The sequence below is a fragment of the Python bivittatus genome, unplaced genomic scaffold (genome assembly GCF_059951505.1).
Source record: "Python bivittatus isolate LINGU-HERP-01145 unplaced genomic scaffold, Pbiv_v1 ctg000610_np1212, whole genome shotgun sequence".
In the NCBI taxonomy this organism is placed as follows: domain Eukaryota; kingdom Metazoa; phylum Chordata; class Lepidosauria; order Squamata; family Pythonidae; genus Python; species Python bivittatus.
The window spans coordinates 28573334-28588275 of record NW_028277088.1 but is presented as its reverse complement, the minus strand read 5'-3'; the positions used below and the strand labels follow the sequence as shown (position 1 = coordinate 28588275).

At 39.5% G+C, this 14942-nt stretch overlaps 1 long non-coding RNA gene across 1 annotated transcript in view; it reads left to right on the top strand.

Moving 5' to 3' along the window:
* LOC112540894 (uncharacterized) overlaps positions 1-14942 on the top strand; it is a 56130-nt gene that overhangs the window by 1973 nt on the left and 39215 nt on the right. The window lies entirely within an intron of this gene.

Sequence of the window (14942 nt, the reverse complement as noted above, 5' to 3'; positions counted from 1 at the left end):
ATCTAAACAACCATTCTGTTTAAGTTTTGTGCATCCAGAAATTCTGGAATGATCAAGGATTCCATAGAATATATCTCAACATTTTTTGTCTTTTAACTTAGCAAAAAGGTTGTGGTGCGAAAGTAGATAAGGGAAAAAGACATGCATATAAAATAAGACATTAATAGGAGGAAAAAGTTATATAGATATTAATGGAAACGTTTTTCTCCTGTCATACTGGAATCTGGCTTTATCCAGTTAAGATGGTGAGATATTCAGAAGGGGTTAGAGGAAGAATTTATTCAGGGAGTTAATGACTGAATTATTTACTGTGTGACTATATGAAAGAAGTACATTAAAGTGGTTTGGTTATATAGAAAGGATGAATGCTGAATTACAAAACAAATACATGAAGAAAAAGTAAATGGGTAGAGAGGAAGGGAAAAGCAAGAAAGATGTGGTTGGATATAGTTGCTGAGAACCTGAAAAGAAGAGAATTAAGAAGTTCAAAGAACAAAAGTCAGTGTCTGGATGTGAGGGAAACAAGGTTGCTTTGCAAGAATAGAAAGGTATGGAAACACCTAGTGAATGGTTTGGTGTAAACTAGTTAGTCTTGCTTTTCTTTTTTCTTATATCCTGCCTTAATCTCTTTTGCTTCCTACTTCTCACTCTTTTTCTAACCACTGGATAATGTTGGTCACCCTGAAGCAGAAACGTATGATGAGTATGTATGTATATATGCACTGATGAAAGATGGCATGATGGTTACCAACTTGGTTAGCTTAGTTCAAATTCAGGGGTGAAAGGACTTCAATGGCTATGTCATGATGGTTTTGTATGGCTTCCAGGATGACAGGAAGCATTACGTTTCATAAGATCAGTTGGTGCTGGCAAGGTGGAATGGCTATAAGATTGCATTTGTTTCTTGCTTATGAGCTGATTGGTATCTGATAATAGAATGAAGCCTCCACATTTTCCGGAAAACTTCTCTCTCAGCTTGTCTTGACAGGCTCTCATCCTTAAAATCCCAATACTGTATCATTTTAGCCTTAGGCAGGAAAGAAAGTGGCCAGTGCTGAAGAAATAGGGTTATTACAGAGAAAGGTTTACATGGCATCCTCCTTCTCTTATTCTCCCCACACTTGAAAATGTGACCTTTCTGTTCAGATTCAGTGCCAGTGCTGCAATAGGAATAAAGTTGAAAGAAGTTGCAAGTATTCTGTCGATAGGATGATAAGAGTACAGGCCTTATCAGTGCTGATCCCTGTGGATGGATGATGAAAGATAGCACATTTGTAAGACAGAGCTGGAAACCTTTGGTGAACTTGACCCTGGGCAATGATATAATTCTGCAACTGCTCTGAGTCAGCCATCCTGGGGAAACACAGCATAAATATCCTGACTTCTGGGTCATCCATCCAGAAAAGGGGGAAAAAATCTCTAGGTGAAATTAATGAAGGGGAAGTTAGAAGATGGATTGCCATTTTTTGGGCCCTCCCCTTTCCTGGCAAAGTACACCTTTGAGTAATCTGAGTCAGCAAGTGCAACTATGAAGCTGACAGCCTTTTGGGGTGGGAGGCATAGTTCGCATCCTGAAAATATATGGTAGTTATACTACAAAATGGCTGCCATGGAAGATTTCTCTGTTCATAAGATGGCCACTGTGATGGGTGTTGTCCGTACAGAGGATGAAGTACTACCCCCCCAAAAAAAGGTTGTCTACTATTCCAGTGGGACCTTGGTGAAGTTGGTATTTCTCCAAATGTATGTTACTTATTTCATAATAATTTTGTAGGCTGCCTAGAGTCACATAAAAGTGAGATGGGTGGCTATATAAATCAGATGAATGAACAAACAAACAAACCAGAGGCTGGTATTCCTCTTTACAGCATTCCATATTCCTGTTGTTGTTTCTTAATTTATTTATTTTTTTAAAAAAATCAGGTGAGAAACAGGTGGACACAAAAGGAGGTGTCTGGGAGTACATTGGTATCCATTGCCTTACCTAACACTGAATTAAACTTTAGTCCACAAAAGCTTATTTGATGATACATTTGTTACTCCTGATGGTCTTCTTTTGTTTCTGCTGTGCAGCTGTACTCAACCCCTCCTTGAAATTGGAAAAATATGTAGATGAGGAGTGAGATGTCTAGAAATCTGGGCCTAAATTACTGAACATGGACAAAGGCAAAGGCAACACTAGTAGATTTTTTTTACTGTTAACTAGAATAGAGTTACAACTGAAGACTATATTTAATATCCTTATGAACTCTGTACGCCCTTCTGTAAATTGTTGCGATAACACGGGCAGTGTTCATTAACTGCATACTCAAGGTACTTTCTTGCACTAAAATGCCCAGTTTGCTAGATAAAGGCAAATACAAATATTTGCAGCAGCAAGTTCACAGTTTAAAGAGCAAGCTGCTAGAGATGATGTGTCAGGCACAAGTCATGTTTTATACCTAAATGTAAAAACAAATAAAAATCCAGTAGGTACAGGTAGTCCCTGGGTTAAGAATGCCTGGTTTAAGGATGATCCATAGTTAAGAAAGGAGCCTATTGTAGCAAAATTCAAGTTAAATACACAATGATTCAAGTTAAATGGTTTGAGTTAATTACGCAATATTACTTATACAGTATTATACAATAATACTGTTCCGGCTTACATACAAATTCAACTTAAGGACAGACCTTGGGAACAGAACTCATTCTTAAACTGGGGACTTACCTGTATAAAAAGATTGATCATATACAAAGAAAGAAATGCTTTTAAACTAGCTTGAAATTTTTGTGGTGGAAAAGTAATGTGCAAATACAGCGGGAAAAATGCATTCTCAGTATTCTACTATAGCATTAATCGTGTATCATGTTTGTGCAGTTTTTCTTATCCTTGCACTTTGAGATGCACTGTTTTCCTTCAGTGGGTGAATAGCAGCTGTGTGCATTTTTAGTTTTGAGAAACAGTTCAGGCGAAAAAATACCCTTCAACATATATACACACTGCAGAGCTCCTCATACAATTTGTAGATTTCTCCCACGCCACTATTTTTAAAAGAAATTTTAAAAGGTGGACATATTTCCCATGTTTCATTCACTTGGGCTCTTGGGACTGGAGTTTTAACACTGCAAATCCAAGCATACCTACAACTTAATTCTATGCCGTTAAGTATATGTAAACATCAAAAAACGTGGCCTTCTAGGTATGCCTGACTTTGATTAGGATATTTGCTTAACGTAAAAATAAATCCCACTGGAAATTGCTCAGAGTTCTGAATTCAACATAGTTGGGACTGAACTGCAAGGAAAGAAACTTAATTTGTACTGGAAATGTGATCCTATAACCCTTTACTTCTTTTAAATGTATAAAATTGATTTGGTTTGCTGGAAAAGCCATAGTGATTTTGTTTGACATACATGATAACATTAAGAGATTAAAAAATCTAACTCCAGTGGTTAAATTCCCAGATTGGACTAATCCAAACAATGTCAACCAGATTATGTCTTAATGGATGTGTGTGGACCTACTTTAAACTTGCTGAACAGCAGTTGACTTTGTCTTCACTGAAAGAGATACTGGGCTCTATTCATTCTGCATGTGCTGCCTGTTCTTTAATGTTTTGCCACAACTCTGTGCTCATAACAATAGTTTCCCCTTGTTCAATAATTCTTTACTATTAAGTAATCATTTCTATTTGATACTAGGGAAGAAAAAGTATAAACAGTATAAAATATACAGAATGAATGAATGTATTCGAACTTTTTCCAAATAATGTGATACTACATTACATATTTGAACAAATGATGTGATATTACAACCCGACAGAGCTATTGAGTCAGACCTGACTCCTCAAAAGTGAATGGACAAATTGCCTTCTGCTTCTACCTGTCCCCATGACAATCCACAGCTCTTCTGTGCATGTTCAGGGATATTGCTGATTTCATCCAACTAATTTATCAGTGGTCTTTCCTCAACCTTGCCAAACATTTTTTTTTCTCATCTTCATCCACATATATCATTTGCCCATAGTATATGAGTTTCAGTTTGCTAATAGTTACCTCAAGGCAGCAGTAAGTCTTTGTTTTTCCCAGGAAATTGATTCAGTGCCCTTGGTACTGTTAGTTACAATTTCCAAATCTATAATCCTAATTCCTGTATATATTATTCTTCCTAATATTTAACATTAACCTACATGTTTAACTTTCCATTTTTTACTTTCCTGATGAGTTCTATTAAGTCTTCCTTACTTTCAGTTAATATAGTGTCTGGTACATATCTCAATTTTTTTAGTAATCCCACCTCCAGTTTGGATTCCAGCTGACTGATTTGATTGAAACTTGTCATTCTTGTAATACATTTACTAGCTAAGTTAATATAGATATATGGACAATATTGCATCTATTGTGACCTAGAGCCTTCCACAGCACCAATTCTCTTGTGATACTTAGTTTATCAAACATACTTATGCTTTCTTGAAGTTTAGAAATGAAAGTATATTTAATAATCAATGAATACAACTTATTAAATAACATTCGAGATGACTGATATACCAAAAAACCAAATAATGAGCAGCTGACAAGAGTATACTGTAGTTGAATCTAATTGCAAACAAAGCACTCAAATGAGGAGTTAAAAGTTATGGGAATGTAACTACTGTTCAATTCAGAGAAAGGCAAGGGGTTCAGAGAGTAATACATTCAGTTCAATGAGAGAAAGGTGAAGAGGAGTTCAAAAACTTCAGAGGAAGTAGGGAGTTCAAGAAGTGATTAACCTTACACAGTGTTTAGTTATAAAAGGAGAAGACATAAAGAAAAGAAAAGCCTCTTGCCACCACAAAGAAAGCCAACATTTTGAGGCTTCCTGCTACAGCAAAATGTGAGAGAAATTTACAAGATGTACCAAACGCACACATACATCCTGTGCACCTTTTTTCCCATTTGCTCAGGAATGGAATAAAATAGAAGGAATTTGGATTGAAGAGGGAGAGAGGCAGAGAAAAAAAAGGAAAAAAGAATCACCTTTCCTTGGCAGCATAGGGCTGCACATGGTTCTGTCCTCAAACTGATATTAGATGGAACCTCCAGCAGTTGAAGGGGAAGGAAGATAGGAGGTCCCTTTCAATAGTTGTCTGCTGGTGATCTTTGGCTGGGCCTGCTCAGTGTTCTTTCTAAAGCTACAGTTCTCCTGTGAATCTGGGGACTCAGACCAGTTCCAAAGGGTAGACATTTTCCATTATCTGCTTCTGGACTCAGCTGATCACATGTAACCAGCTGGCTCTTCTAGACTGGGCAACCCAGCTCACCAGGGTTGCCTCAGGCCTCTGGAAGACTGAACTTCCAAATTCAAGCACTGTGCCGGAGAGGTAAGTTTAGCTCCTCCTCCTCAACTTCCTAGGGGCTGTAATTCAAGTCCAACAAAGTGGGGGACCTGACAAGCCTCTAGTAACTTGGAAATCCCATTGGCTGGCTCAGGTCCAGTCCATGAGGGGGTCTGGCCTCATATGGCTCAAAAAAGGTTTTCTTTGGGATAAGCAAAAGGCTGGCAAGTGGGGGGGAAAGCCTCACAGATGGATGTTCCTCTCAGCAGTTTTCCTGAGTGAGGTAAGCTATGGATATAAAAACTAAAAGAGATTTTATAGATAAGGATAGGGCAGGTAGCCTATATGAAAAAAGGGGGAACAAAATAGGGGGTCAAGACTAACAAATGGGAGGGAGAATGGGGCAATAATGATTGAGGCAGGGGGCCATGCTGAGTTAATGGCTTTCCTCCTGGCCTGATCAACAGAATTACCAAAAGGCTGATAGATCTGAAAAAGGGTTTCCAGACCTATTCTTTAATTCAAAGAAAAACCAATGGGTTACTGAAAAAATGTATTGATCAAATTTATATAAATCACAAAGACTCTCAGCAACTTATAAAAATATGCAAACAAAATAACAGCACATAAATACAATTACGCCCCCCCCCCCACAAAGCAATACAGTGGTACCTCAGTTCACTAACTTAATTCGTTCTGCGACTCTGGTCGGGAACTGAATTGGTCGTGAACCGAATCAAATTTTCCCATAAGGTTCAATGTAAATACGGTTAATCCGTTCTGACCCCTCCGAATTTGGTCGCCAACCGATTCTTGATCGCATCCCGAATCAAATTTCCCCATAAGGTTCAGTGTAATTACGGTTAATCCGTTCTGAACCATATGTTTTTTTTTAAAAAACCACAAAAATATGACACAAAGTACAGCATGAAGAGAGAGAAACCTAACCTTGCTCGATGCAACTTCTGGCGTGGAGGACAGGAAGGCGGGTGGGGAGGTGGATATTGCTTGGAGGGAGAGTCCCCCTCCCTAGAGGAACCCGCGACCACGTGTCACAGGAGGGAAAATGGCCGCGGATCCGGCATTTGCGAACGGAGGCAAAATTTTGCGAACGGAGCTGTTCATGAACCGAATTGTTCGTGAACAGAAGCGTTCGTGAACCGAGGTACCACTGTACTTGACAGCAGGTCCCAAAAGCCCTTTGAAAAAGCTCTGCCTTCAACTTTTCCTAAAACTGGTGCCTGTTGCTCTGACTAACCAAAGGAATGGCTCAGGAAGACTTTATGCTTCTGGTAACATTATCTTATACAGATTTCCTTTGCTATTTCTGCCACCATTTTAACCGAGACCATCAGTGATCAAATTGGAAGAATTGAGCATTTGCCCAGTCTTAGTTTGGAAAGACCATCCTTGAGTCTTTTTAATAGCATTTTTATTCCCTCTTGCACCCAGGAATCATGAAAGGAGCTACTTAAGGCATCCTACTTTTCTGCAGGCTAGGGTCTTTGGCCAACTAGACCTGCCTGCCAGATTCCTGACACCTAAGGATGTTAGTTTTTATATGACTCCAAAAGCAATTGCCTTTTGTAGGTCTCTGATCCACACGAGTTTCCCACTAGGCTACGTGATATGACATTTTGCATATTCTAATGTAGAAGGAGTTTTGGATGGGTTCTTTATTTGGAGCACAGTAGAATCTAATGTAAGGATCCACCGATAGAACTGCTATTTTGTGTGCACAAAGCACATTTTTGCATGCAATTTATCAAATGGGAACACTGTTTAGCCTTAGTCTGCAAGGACATTCAAATATCGGGAGAACAGCTTCATCGATTTATAGAGAGGATTATAGTCTAAAGATAGTAGCAGAGTTTGTAATTCCTTTCCCAAAAACTTTATGTGTTGGTGGAGCCAGTGCCAAAGCAGAGGTCAAATAACTGGAGGAATGTTCTCTCTGTCACTGCTCTAAATTTTTCAGCATTGCCATTAGTTGTCCTGATCCTTTTTCGTCGTGCATTATTAAGAGGGCTCTTTTTTTTTTTCCGCCAGTGAATGGCAGTATTTTTCTCAGTCACCTATAAGATGACAAAACAAGCTAACACAATCGTTCTAAACCCCATAAATCCCTTAAATGTCAAATTAAGGATGGACGCTACTAAGAGAAAACAAATGCAAAAAAACCCATTGCCCATTTATCCACCACTTACCTGGATCTGTCTCCAGCTTTAAGTGGAGATGTTATCCATCCGTTACATGCTTTGTAAGAGCAAGCATAGAGACAATTACTAGCAAAGGTGAAGATGATTTCTCAGAAAAATAGTCAAGAGTAGCCAACTTGGGTACCTTTGCCTAAGACAGACTCCTTCCAGTGTCCTGTATGCCTACAGTTATGGTTGTAATAAAATGCAAGTAAGAAGTGTTATAAATAATTCTGTTGGACACTACCCAAATTGGCATACATCTGGCAGGGAATGATGACGATTGTACTTTCATAAGTCTGAAAAGAAGGCTGTGAAAAGTTGATCTAGTATATTGAAGGAAAAGTACCCTCAAATGGTAGGACATCCTTTCCCTTTCGGATCCCTTCAGATACATGGAAACTATAATTCCTAATCAGCATCACTATTGACTTGGATAAAAACTCTAAAAGTTGTCACCCAACATGTCTGGGGGCAGCCAGCTGGAGAAGGAGAGATGAAATATTGTGAATCCTGCTTCTAATTATAATGACAGCAACTGTACAGGATTCAGTCTGTTGTTTCATTAAGCAGCAGCTTCAGAGGATAACAGGATGGCTCTGATCCCCTGAATCACACCAAGTCACTTTGTAGCTACAAACAGAATTTTAAAGATGCAGACGTAGTTGCAACACTTTTTAGACAAAAGTGCTAATGTTTTCAATGAGATGATTTTGTGCACCAGAGGCAGTCCGTGGCCTACCAGGGACTGTTATCTACGGTTAACTTTGTTAAAACTGGCATACATCTATTGCACTAGAGCAATATTGTTGATACAACCAGATTCTTGCAGCATCTGTATTGCTCCTGCTGCTTATTTTGTTAGAGACTTCATTCCATCCCCTCTGTGTCCATTGTTTCTTTCAGACCATTTTATTCTCTTTCAATAGCATCACTAGTAAGTGGCTAGTGTCTAAAGAGCATGAATTGTTTGCTCCATGGGAAAGGGCAGGAGCTTTTCTTTTTCAATTCTGTGGTTTCTCTACATATCATTGAATAAATTGCATAATAAATGAAGTGGTGAAAAGGGATTTGTCCATTTTGTAACCACTTCAGACTTTGCCACTTCAGTAGGCATCACTTATGCACAGCGTAGTCCCAATTAAATAGATGACACCCCGACATTCTAACTGGTATGTTTCAGATCTTTGATAGTTTTGATTAGGAAAATACATACTCTATTGGGTGGAACCTTGCAAGGAACCAGACACTCCTCAACTGGTTCCTGGAAAATGCTATTACTGTAGTGCAGCTTCCTCCAAAGTATGTTTGATCTGCAATGCCCAGAATTTTCTTTGGTCATGTCTATCTGCAGGGTACTAGGCTGGGAAGGGTGACTTAGTGGATATTGAAGAGAAAATGTTGAATTACATCTGCAGATAGTAGTATCCGGTACTTTTTACTTCTTTTTGCAAACTTAGAAATTGCTAACTTCTAACTTTTCTCACCTGCTGGTAATTACAACAATAATCTGAATGGGAGTACAAAACAGGATGGGAAATCATAAAATTAGAATATCAGATTAAAATGGCAACATATTCAAATACTAAGTGACAAGAGACACAGCAGCATAGATTAAATTAAAAGATATAGGATTTTAGAGTAATGTCATTTTTCAATTTTAGCACAGCACCTTGAAAATTATTTTTTTCTTCCTTTTCTCCTGCACATTATTTCACCATTGGCTGAGCTACTGTTATCTTGACAGTCATAAGTTGCCTGTTAGGTTCATCATTATTACTTATTTTGCAGGTAGCAAATCTCCCTAGGGTAGCCACCAGATTAGGTCAATTGCAACCATAATTCGCAAGCTGGGCTTCTTTGAGTGGTGGCAGGCTGACATCCTCCAGAAATATGACAACAGACGAGAGAAAATGAATCATGCCCAATGTTAAATGAAACATCACAAATTGAAAACAAAGGTCTGTTTAATAAGCTGGGGAGGTGCTTAACAGCCAAGCCAGCCTCCTGCTGTGCTATCATATGGTTTAAAAAAGCTCAGCCTGCTCAAGGAAAAATGCTGCTATGCATACTGTAAGTATCAGGAGTATATAGAGTTACAGTTGCATACAAAAGTTTATGCACCCCTGGTCAAATTACGTGTTTTCCTGAATTCCTAAGTACAAGTAGTCCTCATTTAGCAACCATAATTGGGACTGGCAACTCAGTCATTAAGCGAAGCAGCTGCTAAGTGAAACCATGACTGAGCTTATGATTTTATTTCAGCTTTCCTTTGCTTTATAGACCTGTGAAGGTTGTAAATGTGAGGATTGGCTGTAAAGTTACTTTTTCATCACCACTGTAACTGCGAAGGGTCGCCAAATTAAGCAGTCGCTTAATGAGGACTACCTGTAAACAGAAACTGATGCAACCTCTATATAGTACAAAGTTAACATACCATCTTTCTGAAAATGTGAATGCACACTTACTAATTATATGCAGTTGTGTACAAATTCAGAATAAGAAAACAATGAATATGGACGGTGTAGATGTTGGAACACGTTTTTGGTCAGTACTTGGTAACACCTCCTTTGGGAGAAATAACAATATCGAAACATTTTGTATAGACATCTGAGAGGTTCTGTTCTTGCTTTTTCCCACTCTTGTTTGCCAAACTCTTCTAGCTTAAAAATATTTTTAGGCATCTTTGAGATCTCCCCCAAAATTGTTAATAATATTCAGGTCTAGAGAATGAAGAGCATTCCAAAACCTTTATCTTTCTTTACTGTAAATACTTTATGGTTGATCTGGAGTTAGGGTTTAAATCACTGACTTGCTGAAATATCCAACCTGTTCTCTGCTTCAGTTTCTTCACTGAAGTAGTGCGTGGGTGGGTAAAAAAGGAAAAATGGATTGGATTGAGTGTTAACAAACCATAGAAGCTAATGTCCTGTGGTCAGGATATTGTTGAGCTAGTGGTCTTCAGGGAAGGACTGTTTATAATGGAAAAGTGGCCAAAGTCGCATAACATCTAACAAGAGGTCTTTGCAAGATCTTATGAGATTTAATGATTTCACAAGATTCAGTTCCACCTTGGCATAACGTGTGAATCCAGCCACTGTGTTTTATTCATCAAACCATGCTTAAAGCAAACTATGTAGCACAATGTGTGAACCCAGTCAAAGGCTGACCAAGTACTCTCTCCCTCCCAATGTGTTGGATTCCCAGTATGAATTGCCATTGGTCAGGAGAGATGATGGGAGGTTATAGACCAGACAGCAGGAGAACATAGGTGGGAAAGGCTGCTCTAAGGAATCATGGGAGAGAAGAATGATGTCTACTGGGGTCACAGGAGTTCTCAATGGCTGCCCTTCCTTTAGTTTCATACCTTGGCGTGTGTAGGGTTATTTATGTTTTGGTCTTAGATAGCTTCTATGTGTCTCAAAAACAACCTGATATAACTGTTTCCCACAAAAAGAAGAAAATAGTAAGGAATGTCTACACAAGCATGTGGTTTTTATTGAACAGTTCAAAAATCCAGTGGGATAAAGCAAAATCAGAGGTGCTATTTTTATACTATAACTGAAAATTGGTTTGCCTCGTTTCATTATCAGCAGCTTCAACAGCAGGAGGAACATGCCGCTCAAAGTCCAGAAAAACCTAGGCTGAAATACTGTAGGCTTGTTATCCTTAGAATGTCAGAAAATTTGTTCATTGTTTTGCAAGAAAGTCTGCGCAGTCTTGTGATGGTGAGCAGTAGTGCTGGCAGGGCAGGGCAGTCTATAAGGCTCATTGCAGTAGGTAAAGAAGGCCTTCTTCAAACCAAGCTCAATTCCTGCTGATTTCATGGAGGCATCTTTGTAGTTTTCTAGGTAGCAATATGGAAATAGTTTGCCACCGCCTTCTTTTAGGACTTTGTTTTTTAGTTCCCACTCTAGCCTACAGCACTTGTAATCCTTGTAATCCCTGGAGATCTCTCAACCGAGTACACCCTGGACCAAACCCTGATTAACTTCAGAGCTCAGACAAGGTCAGCCAGGTGCTGCCTCCTGCCAGGAGAGGCTCCTGAATGTAGCCCAACTGGCTGACTACATTTTGAAGCTGAGGATTTTTTTCCCCCATAAATACTGTAATTGCCTATGAACTGAGAAGATCCTTTTATGTTTGCTGATGAGAAAAGAAGGTTGAGATCAAACGAATGAACAGAAGTTTTAAATGACTGCAAACAGCACTGCTTGAAAAGTGTGTACAGGTAGTCCTCACTTAATTACCATTTGTTCAGCGACTGTTTGAAGTTATGACGGTGCTGAATGAATGGTGCTTATACCTAGTCCTCAAAATCTGTGCTCCACCCTGCATCCCTGCTGCCCTGCACTCTGCTGTTCCTGCCAACCCTAGCTGACCTTCGCTATCTTCTTGCTCCTGCTGCTGATGTGGTGCACCCAACCTGGCCCTTTGTGAGGCAGCTGCTGGCTGCACAAGGCCTTCCCGAGGCCAGGTACAGCCTACTTGAAGCCACGTGAGGCCTCAGAAGGCCTCGCATGGCCAGCAGATGCCTTGTGAAGGGCCAGGCTGGGCGTGCCCCATCAACAGCAAGAAGAAGACCCCAAAGGTTGGCAGGGGCGCTGGGGGTGCAGGGCAGCCGAGGCGGCAGGGGCGGTGGCACAGGGCAGAGGGCAGCAGGGGTGGTGGAGTGCAGAGCAGCCAAAAGGGCAGAGATGGGAGTAAGGTAGGCGGGTGGGGGGAGTTAAACAGGATGCAAGTGCAGCAGGGCGAGAGAGGCATGAGGTCCTCACCTAACAACCTGTGCGGTCTTGGCCTAATGACTGCAACTGGGACTACTGAAATTGCCCTTGCTAAGTGGTGCAGTTGTGTGATGTTTTGCTTAATGACTGCATCGCTTACCAACGAAAATTCCAGTCCCAATTAGGATTGTTAAGTGAGGACTACCTGTATATCTGTGAAGATTAGTTTGAAAACAAGCTCTAGTTTGGCCTTGAAATTAACTCACTCTGTAATACATAAATAGCCCTTCTGTTTTTCCCCCCTTCCCTATCTAGTTACATTTTCTCTTCCCATTATCTCCATGAAGTATGGTCCTCTTCCTTTTCTTTTCCTCCCCATCTCCATCTGGAAAACCTTTTTGCTGCTTCCGCTGGAATAAAGAAGGGATGTGTATGTCTGTGTGAATTCCCTAGATTTTACTATGGCAAAACAGTGCCCACTAAAGTATCACAAAAATTAATCTCATTCTGAGAGTCCAGAATAGATGGAATTCAGCTTTTGATTCCCAAAAAGAGCTTCTTCCATGTAATCCCACTTCTACAATTGCACAATTGGTGAATGCCATCTTTATAATTTCATGACAGGTTGTTAGGCAGGTAGGTTTAGCCATAGACACTTTCTGGCTAAAGATCATTTATTCTATAAAATTGAGGATAGTACTCAGAATAAAAGGAAGAGGAGATGGGGAAACAAGAACTTCACTAGAACACTGAGGCAGGAGGCCCAGATGAACTCCCCAACCATCCTCTCTGCAGTGAATTCTGAACATGTGCCAAAATCCAGAGGTTCATTCAAGGAGGTGATAAGTAATTTAGCTAGGCTCCCGATATTTACTTTCCTTTTTCTGTCACACCTCTCCAATTGCAAAATAAGCTTCAATTAAAAACAAGACAATCACAAATAAAACCACCTATTTAAACAAAATTAAAATGCAAGAATTAAATCAGCATTCCCTTTAAAACGGCAGTCTGATCCTGGGGGAGTTTTACTCTACAAGGCCTGATTATGTTTTTGATTGTAGTTTAAAACAAGATAGTCAAGGGGTAAACATTACTTCCCTCCTATAAAATAAAGCAAGCTTTTTCTGGGAGTGAGATGGGCAGTGACAAATTTGAAATACAAATAAAAATAAAATAAAATAAAGCAGCATGTATCTGGAGGATTATGAGGACAGTAAAGCACTTTATTTAAACGTGACAGCAAGAGTACAACCTGCCTGATAATCATGATGTGTTTTAGGGTCCAGGAATGGAAAATAATTGAAATGGAACCTGAGTGTAACTTCTAGTAATTCACACTAGAGGGCACCCAGGATCCATGTTTAGATTAAAGGTTTTAACAAGTTTCATCTGCTAAAATCTCCTTTGCCAAACTGGGACCTTTCCGATGTGTTGCTTAATTACCATGTTTTCTTGATATTGTTTTGTAGGCATGTAAATGTTCAGATGCATAATTTAGAGTAGAAATTAATGCAACCTAACACAGAAGTGACACGGCTCCTTTTGTTGATTTGTACTAACTTGGCAAAAAGGATAGAGATGACAAGGTCATTGTCTGTGATTGGCCCTGAAAGACCTCTCTTTGAGGGAGATACAGAGGCATGACTGAGTAGTTTCAGGGAATGCAGAGGCAGAAGAGATGCCTAGGGTGATAGTGAGAGAGACAAAAGACAAGGAGTATGATTGGACATGGTACAAGCCCTGGTTTGGGCCTATACAGTGGTGATAAAGATGGCAAAGCATTAAAATTTATCCAGTCTTACTGCATAAATAGAATGTCATCCAGTAGTATTGTTCAAGGTAAACCACAGTCTGCTTGGGTGTGATGAGCAGGAAGATCTTCCCACAGGCTGCTGCGACTTGTTTGCTAGCCATTTTGCAAATAAACTTATTTGCTTGGCATTAGACACCATGTCGGTAGATTAGACACCATGTCGATCTTTGATAGAGATTCATTAGTGGGCCAAGGAACTCAAGACAAAATCATGGGTACAAACTAGTCACAATTTAATCTATGATCTGAGTTAGATCTACTCACCTTAACGTATTGAATCTAGAAACTTCACTCAAGCATCCCATCTTGCTAAAACTTATTTGGGTTGGCTCTGGATATTCCTAAATGCCTATTGTCCTTCTTGGATTGCTACAGAGGCTCCACACCCTCTAATAGAAATGTGAGGGATAGATCTCCATTTGAGCTGTGCCAATGAATTGTTGATACATATTCTTTGTGTCTGAGAACAGATTCTTTTTCAACAGCAGGGTAAGAAAGAGGATTTTCAAGTAATTTTGCAAATATCCTTGAGTTCTTTTCTCTGTGTTTCATGTGGTTATTTTTTAAAATCTATTTATCACATATATTTGTCATTACCTTGCTAATTTAGATCTCATAGTTCAGTAGCAAATATAAAATTGATCTCTGTCCATCCTTTTGGGTATAATACAAGCTGGTTACCAACTTCATTATTCAGTTACATCTACAAAAAGGTAAACATAGTATTTCTGAAACAAGTCTGCCTCTGTGTTGGTAATGGCATAATGTTAAAACAGTTGGGGAGGGGGGACTTGTGTCCTCCAATCATTGTTCAACTTCTATCAGTCTAGTCAGCATGATTAATGAACAGGTATGATGGGGTCAGAATCCAACAATATCTGGAGAGTCACAAGTTTTCACTCTTATCTTTGGA